This window comes from Schistocerca cancellata, chromosome 4 (genome assembly GCF_023864275.1).
Source record: "Schistocerca cancellata isolate TAMUIC-IGC-003103 chromosome 4, iqSchCanc2.1, whole genome shotgun sequence".
NCBI lineage: Eukaryota > Metazoa > Arthropoda > Insecta > Orthoptera > Acrididae > Schistocerca > Schistocerca cancellata.
This window is the reverse complement of record NC_064629.1, coordinates 196,377,009-196,390,311: the sequence shown is the minus strand read 5'-3', so window position 1 is coordinate 196,390,311 and position 13,303 is coordinate 196,377,009.

Below are 13,303 nucleotides of genomic sequence, written 5' to 3'. Positions count from 1 at the left end.
ACCCAAGTATTCCATCGTTTTTACCAGATTGTTGGACAGTAATTCATTCCAATCAGTTCCCCTACACCAGGTTTCTTGGACTAATAGTTTTGCCATGATTCACACTTGACAGAATAACCCAGGTCGCAAAAATTACCTGTAGTCTGTAATAGTTTATTTTTGGTAGTAGGTCTATCAGATAAGTTTTCTGTGACGTCATCCGTATTAATGTATAAACTGTCGATTGTTGTGTCCCAGTACACGCCTAAAACTTGAGTAGCTACAACGATCTCTCGCCCTTCGGTTTTTCGTATGTTGTGTAACTAATTTGAAGAAGTGGCCCATTGCGCTAATACACTGAAGCGCCAAAGAAACTGGTATAGGCATGCGTATTAAAATACAGAGATATGTAAACAGTCAGAGTATGGAGCTGAGAGCGGCAACGCCTATATAAAACAACAAGTGTCTGGCGCAGTTGTTAGATCGGTTACTGCTGCTACATTGGCAGGTTATCAAGATTTAAAGAGTCTGAACGTGGTCTTATAGTCGGCGCACGAGCGATGGGACACAGCCTCTCCGAGGTAGCAATATGTACCGTGAATATCAGGAATCCACTAAAACATCAAATCTCCGACATCGCTGCGCCCGGAAAAAGGTCCTGCAAGAACGGGAACAGCGACGACTGAAGAGAATCTTTCAACGTGACGGAAGTACAGTCCTTCCGCAAACTGCTGCAGATTTCAGTGCTGAGCCATCAACAATTATCAGTATGCGAACCATTCAACGAAACGTCATCGATACGGGCTTTCGGAGCCGAAGGCCTACTCGTGTACACTTGACGACTGCACGACACAAACCTTTACGCCTCGTCTGGGCCCGTCAACACAGACACTGGTCTGCTGATGACTGGGAAGATATTGCCTGGTCGGACGAGTCTCGTTTCCAATTGTAGCGAACGAATGAACGTGTACGGGTATGGAGACAACCTCATGAGTCCATGGCCCTGCTTGTCAGCGTGGGGCTGTTCACGTTGGTGCAGGCTCTATAATGGTGTGGGGCATGTGCAGTTGGAGTGGAACCCCTGATACGTCTAGATACGACTCTGAAAGATGACACGCAAGTAGGCATCCTGTCTTATCATCTGCATACATTCATATCCATTGTGCATTCCGACGGGCTTGGGCAATTGCAGCAGGAAAATGTGCCATCCCACACGTCCAGAATTGCTACAGAGTGGCTCCAGGAACACTATTCTGCGGTTAAACACTTCCGCTGGCCACCAGACTCCTCACATATGAACGTCATTGAGCATATCTGGGATGCCTTGCAACGTGCTGTTCGGAAGAGATCTGCACCCCCACGTACTGTAATTGATTTATAGGCAAGCCTGCAGGATTCATGGTTTCAGTTCCCTCCAGCACTACTTCAGACATTAGTCGAGTCCATGCCACGTCGTGTTGCGGCACTTCTACGTGCTCGAGAGGCCCCTACACGATGTTAGGCAGGTGTACCAATTTCTTTGGCTACTCAGTGTAGAAAGTTCAATATTTTCACGAGGGCTGTTGGTTCATAATACATAATACGGCTGATGGATATGGATTTTGGCAAACTGAGAAAATCACGAAACAATAGCTTTGAATTTTAAACTTTTGATTTCAAAAACTGACATCATAAATAATGAATGTATATGAATTACGTGTAATGAGAATAACAAAGTAATATTTCGCCTATGTAACGAGTAAGGAATATCACACGACTAATGTCGTCGTAACTGCCGTCTGCTTCACGTCTGCTGTGCAGCGAGCTACCATAATTTAAGTATTAACTGTATTTTTCTTACTTGTCACTTCTTCTTCCGTGTGTATTTGCTTTTAGGAAGCTTTAATTGTCGGGTGCTATTAATAGTGTTCCATAGATTTCGTGTTTGTTTTGAATACAGAATCCCTTTAGTCAACCATAGTGCCAGTAGTGCTAGTGTTTGTTTTCAATACAGTCCAGAGACAGGTAGTGCTATTTTCATTGTTTTCTACAAGAAGTGGCTAGCAACCACAGTTTAGTGAATAAACAGCCGCCTTTAGTGAATTAGCAGTCTAGTTAAAGGTTGATTAACTCTCTTCAGTAAATTGATTCCTTAGGATGGATAGGATGTGTGACTGCTGTGTACGGACGCAGGAGGAGCTGGCCACTGTTCGCGAACAGCTGCGCATGTTGATGGCCGCGGTGAGCCGTCTTCAGGCTGCTGCCTCGGAGTGTAGCGGCAGTGGGGAGTCTGGTGCGTCGCAAGATACACCCCAGGTGTTTCATGCTTCACCCACTGTCCCTGCTGTCGAGACATCTTCGCGGGTACTGTGCGCGGTTGGGCCACCCTCTCCCCAAGGGGAGTGGCGGGTTCAGCGGCGTTCGCGGCGCACGAGGCGGAGGGTCAATGTGGACGCTGGCCGTGTGGCATCGCCCGCTCTGCCTGAGAGTGGACATGTGGCTGCTCCTTCAGCAAGGTCCGAGCAGGCACACGGGGGGAGGGATTTATTAGTTATTGGGAGCTCCAACGTTAGGCGGGTGATGGAGCCCCTTAGGGAAATAGCGGGAAGGTCGGGGAAGAAGGCCAGTGTTCACTCTGTCTGCTTGCCGGGGGGTCTCATCCGAGATGTGGAGGAGGTCCTACCGGCGGCGATAGAGAGCACTGGGTGCACCCGACTGCAAATTGTTGCTCATGTCGGCACCAATGACTCCTGCCGTCTGGGTTCAGAGGTCATCCTCAGTTCGTACAGGCGGTTGGCGGAATTGGTGAAGGCGGAAAGCCTCACTCGCGGGGTAGAATCAGAGCTAACTATTTGTAGTATCGTTCTCAGAACCGATCGCGGTCCTCTGGTTTGGAGCCGAGTGGAAGGCTTAAACCAGAGGCTCAGACGATTCTGCGGAGATCTGGGGTGCAAATTTCTCGACCTCCGCTATCGGGTGGAGAATTGTAGGGTCCCCCTGAATAGGTCAGGCGTGCACTACACTCCGGAAGTGGCTACAAGGGTAGCGGAGTACGTGTGGAGTGCACATGGGGGTTTTTTAGGTTAGAGAATCCACTCCCTAGGCCCGACAAGACGCCTCCTGAGACGCGGCAAGGTAGGAGTAGGCAAAATGCAACAGCGAATAACAATATTAATGTGCTAATGGTAAACTGCAGGAGCGTCTATAGAAAGGTCCCAGAACTGCTCTCATTAATAAACGGTCACAACGCCCATATAGTACTAGGGACAGAAAGTTGGCTGAAACCAGACGTAAACAGTAATGAAATCCTAAACTCAGATTGGAATGTATATCGCAGAGACAGGCTGGACAGTGAAGGGGGAGGCGTGTTTATAGCGATAAGAAGTGCAATAGTATCGAAGGAAATTGACGGAGATCCGAAATGTGAAATGATTTGGGTGAAGGTCACGGTTAAAGCAGGCTCAGACATGGTAATTGGATGTCTCTACAGGCCCCCTGGCTCGGCACCTGTTGTGGCTGAGCACCTGAAGGATAATTTGGAAAATATTTCGAGTAGATTTCCCCACCATGTTATAGTTCTGGGTGGAGATTTTAATTTGCCGGATATAGACTGGGAGACTCAAACGTTCATAACGGGTGGCAGGGACAAAGAATCCAGTGAAATTTTTTTAAGTGCTTTATCTGAAAACTACCTTGAGCAGTTAAACAGAGAACCGACTCGTGGCGATAACATATTAGACCTTCTGGTGACAAACAGACCCGAACTATTTGAAAAAGTTAACGCAGAACAGGGAATCAGCAATCATAAAGCGGTTACGGCATCGATGATTTCAGCCGTAAATAGGAATATTAAAAAGGGTAGGAAGATTTTTCTGTTTAGAAAAAGTGACAAAACGCAGATTTCAGAGTACCTGTTGGCTCAACACAAAAGTTTTGTCTCAAGTACAGATAGTGTTGAGGATCAGTGGACAAAGTTCAAAACCGTCGTACATTATGTGTTAGATGAGTATGTGCCAAGCAAGATCGTAAGAGATGGAAAAGAGCCACCGTGGTACAACGACCGAGTTAGAAAACTGCTGCGGAAGCAAAGGGAATTTCACAGCAAACATAAACATAGCCAAAGCCTTGCAGACAAAAAAAAATTACGCGAAGCGAAATGTAGTGTGAGGAGGGCTATGCGAGAGGCGTTCAATGAATTCGAAAGTAAAGTTCTATGTACTGACTTGGCAGAAAATCCTAAGAAATTTTGGTCTTATGTCAAAGCGGTAGGTGGATCAAAACAAAATGTCCAGACACTCTGTGACCAAAATGGTACTGAAACAGAGGATGACAGACTAAAGGCCGAAATACTAAATGTCTTTTTCCAAAGTTGTTTCACAGAGGAAGATTGCACTGTAGTTCCTTCTCTAGATTGTCGCACAGATGACAAAATGGTAGATATCGAAATAGACGACAGAGGGATAGAGAAACAATTAAAATCGCTCAAAAGAGGAAAGGCCTCTGGACCTGATGGGATACCAGTTCAATTTTACACAGAGTACACGAATGAACTTGCCCCCCTTCTTGCAGCGGTGTACCGTAGGTCTCTAGAAGAGCGTAGCGTTCCAAAGGATTGGAAAAGGGCACACGTCATCCCCGTTTTCAAGAAGGGACGTCGAACAGATGTGCAGAACTATAGTACTATATCTCTAACGTCGATCAGTTGTAGAATTTTGGAACACGTATTATGTTCGAGTATAATGACTTTTCTGGATGATGAAGATGATGTTTGGTTTGTGGGGCGCTCAACTGCGTGGTTGTCGGCGCCCGCACAATTACCCAATCTTTGCTCAGTCCAATTTCGCCACTTTCCTGGATGATGATGAAATGATGGGGACAACACAAACACCCAGTCATCTCGAGGCAGGTGAAAATCCCTGACCCCGCCGGGAATCGAACCCGGGTCCCCGTGCTCGGGAAGCGAGAACGCTACCGCGAGACCACGAGTGGCGGACAACTTTTCTGGAGACTAGAAATCTACTCTGTAGGAATCAGCATGGGTTTCGAAAAAAACGGTCATGTGAAACCCAGCTCGCGCTATTCGTCCACGAGACTCAGAGGGCCATAGACACGGGTTCCCAGGTAGATGCCGTGTTTCTTGACTTCCGCAAGGCGTTCGATACAGTTCCCCACAGTCGTTTAATGAACAAAGTAAGAGCATATGGACTATCAGACCAATTGTGTAATTGGATTGAGGAGTTCCTAGATAACAGGACGCAGCATGTCATTCTCAATGGAGAGAAGTCTTCCGAAGTAAGAGTGATTTCAGGTGTGCCGCAGGGGAGTGTCATAGGACCGTTGCTATTCACAATATACATAAATGACCTGGTGGATGACATCGGAAGTTCACTGAGGCTTTTTGCAGATGATGCTGTGGTGCTTCGAGAGGTTGTAACAATGGAAAATTGTACTGAAATGCAGGAGGATCTGCAGCGAATTGACGCATGGTGCAGGGAATGGTAATTCAATCTCAATGTAGACAAGTGTAATGTGCTGCGAATACACAGAAAGATAGATCCTTTATCATTTAGCTACAAAATAGCAGGTCAGCAACTGGAAGCAGTTAATACCATAAATTATCTGGGAGTACGCATTAGGAGTGATTTAAAATGGAATGATCATATGGTGTTGATCGTCGGTAAAGCAGATGCCAGACTGAGATTCATTGGAAGAATCCTAAGGAAATGCAATCCGAAAACAAAGGAAGTAGGTTACAGTACGCTTGTTCGCCCACTGCTTGAATACTGCTCAGCAGTGTGGGATCCGTACCAGATAGGATTGATAGAAGATATAGAGAAGATCCAACGGAGAGCAGCGCGCTTCGTTACAGGATCATTTAGTAATCGCGAAAGCGTTACGGAGATGATAGATAAACTCCAGTGGAAGACTCTACAGGAGAGACGCTCAGTAGCTCGGTACGGGCTTTTGTCAAAGTTTCGAGGACATACCTTCACCGAAGAGTCAAGCAGTATATTGCTCCCTCCTACGTATATCTCGTGAAGAGACCATGAGGATAAAATCAGAGAGATTAGAGCCCACACAGAGGCATACCGACAATCCTTCTTTCCACGAACAATACGAGACTGGAATAGAAGGGAGAACCGATAGAGGTACTCAAGGTACCCTCCGCCACACACCGTCAGGTGGTTTGCGGAGTATGGATGTAGATGTAGATAGATGTAGAATGGACAGTTATTGTGTGTAGATGTTCCTGCGTTTGGTTCGAGGGGCATTTAAGACTCTTGTTTATTCTTAATGGACAACTCCAGAAAGTATATTATGCAGGTACAAGCCAGAGGATTGAATATTAATACAGCTATGAGTCAGTAATCTGAACTTATGGTTAAAATAGAACTTTCAGACAGTACAATGTCTTGTATGAGTAATGCATGTGAAGCACATTTTTGTATACTGCTTATACGATATAAAAATTAATACTTGGAGCATCGACATTGGAGGAGCTGCTTTGGAAAACATTAAAGAACAATCTATTACGTATCCATGGCGGAGGTTACAAATATTTACAGTTCATGACTAATCTTCATAAGTAGTACAGTACTTGCAACATGAAATTCGTAGTCACACATTCATAACACGGTGCAACAGGATGTGACCACAAAGGCAAATAAATATAGTGTGTTCGGTTATTTCCACTACAAGTTTCTAGGACTTGTAGAGGGGAGTGAGTACATAATATTTTGAATAGAAAACCCTGTCCGCATAAGTACTGTTTCCTTTCTACGACGGTTTTCATTCAGACGCTGAACTCATCCACTTCTGCTTGACGACATGAGTTAGACGTGACGCAGTACAATGGTAAGTAGGCTGTTTAGGTTTTTATATTGGTAACGCAACGTTGTGCTCTGTATGAAATCACTGGCTGTGCTGTGTGCAGCCTGTGGCTGGTTTGCATTGTTGGAATCTGCTATTGTAGTGTTGGGCAGTTGGCTGTTATCAGCACGTAACGTTGCGCAGTTGGAGGTGAGCCGCCAGCAGAGGTGGATGTGGGGAGAGAAATGGCGGAATTTTGAGAGCGGATGATCTGGACGTGTGTCCATCAGAAACAGTACATTTGTAAGAATGGATGTCATGAACTGCTATATATATTATGACTTTGGAACACTATTAAGGTAAATACATTGTTTGTTCTCTATCAAAATCTTTCATTTGCTAACTATGCCTATCAGTAGTTAGTGCCTTCAGTAGTTAGAATCTTTAATTTAGCTGGCAGTAGTGGCGCTCGCTGTATTGCAGTAGTTTACGTAACGAAGATTTTTGTGAGGTAAGTGATTTGTGAAAGGTATAGGTTAATGTTAGTCAGGGCCATTCTTTTGTAGGGATTATTGAAAGTCAGATTGCGTTGCGCTAAAAAATATTGTATGCCAGTTTAAGCACAGTCATTTATAGATTTTCTAAGGGGACGTTTCACAATTATTAGGTGGCAGCGGGAAAGGAACATAACGAAATGTCCACTTATAACTTAAGCACATTTTTTTTGTGTGAACACTTAAACAGTACGTGTTTACGTTATTTCAAAACAAAAATAACCCACCGTACCGTACGCGCAGAACAGTAATGACGCATTACAACAGCAGCTCGATGTGGCGACCACCTAAGTTGTTACAGACACTGTGCCCTACGAAGTACGTTCTGTTACACACTCTCTCCATCCCACTTGGTGTCCCTTCAGTTTCTAGTGCAGCAGCCAGAACTTGTGCCAGCAGGTGTTTCTCTTTCTCTACAACAGTCTCGTAGCAAGACAGATGTTAAGTGACATCAGGTGATCGTCTCACGCAGTAGACGTCATCCCGTCAACCCTACTTCATACCAGGATAAGTGACTGAGAATTTTCTCTTCCCGCAGCAGACTTGGTCACGTTACACATCTGAAATGAAACCCTCGTAGAAGAGAAACGGTACGTTTCTGGACATGGGTTCCTGTTCAAAATACTATCTACTCACACCCCTCTACAAGTTTGTAATTGTATTTTCCGAACTCCCTGTAACAGATAAAACGTTGCAATGAATCGCCTTAATTGAAACAAATTTATAATTGTGGAGGAAAACGAGAGCGAAGAAAGATTGTTCAAAACCAAAGAGAGTTGGAAAAAGGTCCTCGACAAAGAATTGTTCACAACGCAGAGTTTGAGGAGATGTCCTTGGATTGTGTGGGAGAGGACTTATCGATAACTGCTCGTCAACTTGTCTGTGAAAAGCAAATGTCGAAGAATATAGTGTGAAGTATGTGTCTGAAGCAACAATTACACGTCATCATAAACAATGTGTTGAATCAAGGGGACCAAATAATTTTCTATTGGCTTCCGGGACATCTCCATATAACCATCTCCGCAGTGGAATGTCACTTATGACGATATGAACGTAAGGACAACACAACATCCAGTCTCCGGCGTAGAAAATCTCCTGACCTGCCAGGTGGTCCCGGCGGAGGTTCGTGTCCTCCCTCTGGCATGGGTGTGTGTGTTTGTCCTTGGGATAATGTAGGTTAACTAGTGTGTAAGCTTAGGGACTGATGACCTTAGCAGTTAAGTCTCGTAAGATTTCACACACACACAATTTAATGGACGGGCATCAATAGCGAAACTTGAGCATGTCAAATAAAAACCGTTTCACCTCCTCTAGATCCTTTATTTAAGGCACGGCCAGTTTCGTAAGTTAAATTGCATCATCAGGTGCAAATCTGAATAGAAACGAGAAAGAGACCGTACATACGGTTACACAAAGACGTTATCAGAGTGTTAAAGTGTGCCAATAATACAAAAGTAAACATATTAATAAAGATAGCAAATGTCAAGTGAATAACTCATAGACTATGAGATAAGAGCCTGAAACCTGTTGTAGGCTGTATATAAACGTAATATTTTGAATTTAAAAACCTAAAATTTCTTACAGCTTTTAAAAAACTAAAAAAAGTTTAAATTTTCATAATCGACAATCGTTCTAGCAAAAGGCACGAAGGAAGAGGAGGTAAGGGGGAAAGAGCGAATGAACCAGGCTATTCATTTAACTGATCAAAGCTAACCAACATGGATATATGCCTTAAACCTAACTTCCTAGGTCCTTCCAGTTTGACCCACATATTTCTACTGACAATCATCACTGGTGATGTTGTAAACACCTGACGACTCGTGAGGCTAGTGTTCCGTCCTTGCTCTGTATTTTAAAAAATGGTTCAAATGGCTCTGAGCACTATGGGACTTAATATCTGAGGTCGTCAGTCCCGTAGAACGTAGAACTACTTAAACCTAACTATCCTAAGAACATCACACACACCCATGCCCGAAGCAGGATTAGAACCTGTGACGGTAGCGCTCGCGCGGTTCCAGACTGAAGCGCCTAGAACCGCTCGGTCACAGATGCCGGCTCTGTGTTTAAACTTTAGTCCATAATTTTTAAGAATGAAATGTGCTGGGTCAATATCTTTTTTAGCCAACTGTACACCCATTCTGTTTGAAACCGTTCAATTGCACGGAATACTATGATAAGAGAAGATCCTAGGGGAGTAGTGAAGATGAAACATCCTGTTGATCCTGGGCCGGAGCAGTTCTACGGCTCTTTCTCTTTTCCTGTTTTAAAAGGCTCTTGTTAATACTCGGGGCAAAATCAGCGTGGTACACATTAGAACCTGCTACGAACTGGATGGCCCTATATTAGCATCCATAAGCTACTTTATGTAACGGGGCGTTACGTAATCCATGAAATACTAACCAGAAACCTGTCTTTTTATACTCCAGATGGCAGGAGGAAGAGCTGTGAATAGCCAAATCCGTGGTTGCTGTTTTCCTATGAATGTCGTTTCTAAAAAGGATTCCCTGACATAGTGACTGACATGTCCAAAAATGGTAACATCCTATTTCTGGACAGTACGTTAGGGAATTCTTTGGAGAATGCCATTTATAGGAACCAGAAACCACGAATTTAGCTCTTCACAGCTCTTCCTATCACCCTCTAGAGTACAAAAAGGCAGCTTTCCGGTCAATGCTTTATAGATTACATAACACCTCATTACGTAAACTAGCATATGAACGCGAATATAGGGCCATCTAGTTGATAGGACGTTCTAATGGAAACCACGTACATTTTGTCCCGAGTAATGACAAGAGCCTTCTAAAAAAGAAAAAAAAGGAAAGAGCCCTAGGACTGCTCCGGCCCAGGATCAACAGGGTATTTCATTACTCCCCGGGAAGGAGAATGGCCCTAGGGTCTTTTCTTATTATAGTATTAAGTACTATGGCACTGTTTCAAATGCAGTGGGTATACAGTTGACTACAAAGATATTGTTCCCTCACATTTCATTCCTAGGAATAATGAGCCGAGATTTAAATACAGGGAAAGGACGAAACGTGAACAACAGAAGTCGTCAGGTGCTTACAACATCACAAGTGATGATTCAGTCGAAATATATGGATCAGACTCGAAGATCGTTGGAAGTTATGTTTATGGAACAAATTTCTGGTTGGTATTCCAGTTATGCCATGCGTTCAAATTTATCCGGAACCTGTCACTCAGCTTCTGGTATTACAAGTCGTTTTTCAGTTTTGCGTACGGGTCGCAAGGGTAATGTTGTCAATATCTTCGAACAGTAGGAGATCTACCATGCATTAAGATAATCTTCAAATCAACCACTTAATTTTCAAAATGAATTAAGTCATAAAGTAATTTTGGCTAGCTTTGATTACTTAAATGATTAGTGTGGTTCAGTTTCGCTGACACCTTACCTCCTCTCCCTTGGTGCCTTTGCTAGAAAGATTCTCGATTATTGAAAATTTTTAAGAATCGTTCAAATTTATTTTTTTAATTTCTTTAAACTGTAAGAAATTTTAAGAATTTAAATTCGAAATGTTATGTTTGTAAATGGCCCACAACAGGTTCTAGGCTTTTATCCCTATGGCTATGAGTTATTGATATGTTTATTTTTGTACGCTCGATTCCCAACTGTTTCCTTAAAGTTCAAAATGGCTCTGAGCACTATGGGACTTAACATCGATTGTCATGAATCTCCTAGAACTTAGAACTACTTAAACCTAACTAACCTAAGGACATCACACAACACCCAGTCATCACGAGGCAGAGAAAATCCCTGGCCCCGCCGGGAATCGAACCCGGGAACCCGGGCGCGGGAAGCGAGAACGCTACCGCACGAACACGAGCTGCGGACCCTTAAAGTTCATCGGATGATATTTACGCATCCGCGTATGCGCCGCGTCTCTCGGGGCTATGTTTTCATAACCTGCTATTTCATGTATGGCAGTCGCAGCATTCCGTTCCGGCACGGCTGCGGCAGATGTACCGTTTACTCTATACTTCGTCTTTGCCCCTCCTTCAGTTTCTTTTCGATGCTTTTTATAATCTACTCTCTCGTTCCATTTGTTAACAGGTTCGTGTTTCATGCCACATTTTTAATCCATGACTATCGGTTTATGTGAAACTTCCCGAATTTTAAAGAAAGGGTTGGCATCGGTCTGGAAAAAGAGGCTTGACTACCATAAGCCTTGCGGCCACTTTTTATTACTGTGATATGGTCTTTGCGTAACACTGTCCACGGTCTCTTTCTTGTTTTTACTCAGATTTGCATCTGACGATGTGATTTAAATCACGAAACCGGCCGTGCCTTTAATAAAGGAATTAGAACAGCTGCGGCGGATTTTATTCAATACGCTTCTGTTTTTTATTGTCTGATCGGCTTATCGCCACGTTTCACTCGCGTACAAGCCTGCATTTAAGATAAATTCGGACTGAAAAGACTTCCTAACATTTAAATTTAATATCAGTGTAAGCAACTTCATAGTACACTTCATAGTGGTTTGCGTAATATGAATGTAGAGGGAATGCTCTGTTTTATCTTGCGTTTCAAGAGCTGGCTGGACAGTTCTGGCGATATGTGCTGTCATATGTCCTCCGATTTCACAACGTCATGCGCGACGGTGTCAGCGTTGGTAGGCTGTAAACAGTTTCTGGTTTCCGCATGGCTGGGCGCCGCCTGGCGGGGTAAGGCGTTGCTATCCGCTCACATTGGCCGGGCGCGACACTGCGTAGAGGGAAGCCTTGTGGGCGCCTTGTGGACGAGCATTCTGGACAGCTGCCTGCCCGCCTGCCCGTTCCTCGTAGCGGACGGTCGTGGAGTCGGATCCTGCTCCGTCACACGGCGCCCACGCATCGTCAGCCGACTTTGTTCCGCCACGACATCATCCTCATCGCAGCCTGAAGATGGAGGCAGTGAGTGTTGAACTGTTATTGTTCTAGGCCACCGCGAGACTGCTGAGCTGGAAAACGGAATAAGAAGACCCGAGAATATCTATTTTAAGTTTAGCTTTATTTGCAGCTTAACAGTGTCACGAAATGGTGCCTGGCTACTCTACTTTCATCGAAGCTGCATTTGCCAAACAATATCTACATCTACTGAAACGTCCCCTTAGAACAATTTATACACGACTGTGCTTAACCTGACACACAATATTATTTAGCGCAACGCAATCTGACTTTCAAAAATCCCTACAAAAGAATGGCCCTGACTAACATTAAACTATACCTTTCACAAATAACTTACCTCACAAAAATCTTCATTACTCGAACTACTGCAATACAGCGAGCGCCACTATTGCCAGCTAAATAAAAGATTCAAACTACAGAAGGCACTAACTACTGATAGGCATAGTTAGCAAATGAAAGATATTAACAGAGAACAAACAATGTATTTACCTTAATAGTCATAATATATATATAGCAGTTCATGACAAATTACAAAACTCCGCCATCTCTCTCCCCACATCCACCACTGCTGGCGGCTCACCTCCAACTGCGCAACGCTACGCGCTGTTCACATCCAGCTGCCGCTGCCCAACACTACAATGGCAGACAACAATGCTAACCAGCCACAGACTGCACACAGCACAGTCAGTGATTTTCATATAGAGCGCTACGTAACGTTGCCAATAAGAAAACATAAACAGCCTACTTACATAGAGAAAACATAAACAGCCTACTTGCACTACATACTTTCTCCGCAAGCCATTGTACGGTAAACATGGCGGAAGGTACCTTTCACTACTGTTATTCCCTCTCCTGTACCACTCACAAATAGAGAGAGAGGGAAAAGTTACTGTTATACGCCTCTGTACGAGCCCTAATTACTTTTATCTTGTCTTCGTGGTCCTTATGGGAAATATACGTAGGTGGCAGTAGAATTGTACTGTAGTCATCTACAAATACCGAAACTCTAAATTTTCTCAATATTGTTTCGCGAAAAGAATGTCGTCTTCCATCCAGGGATTCCCATTTGAGTTAACGAA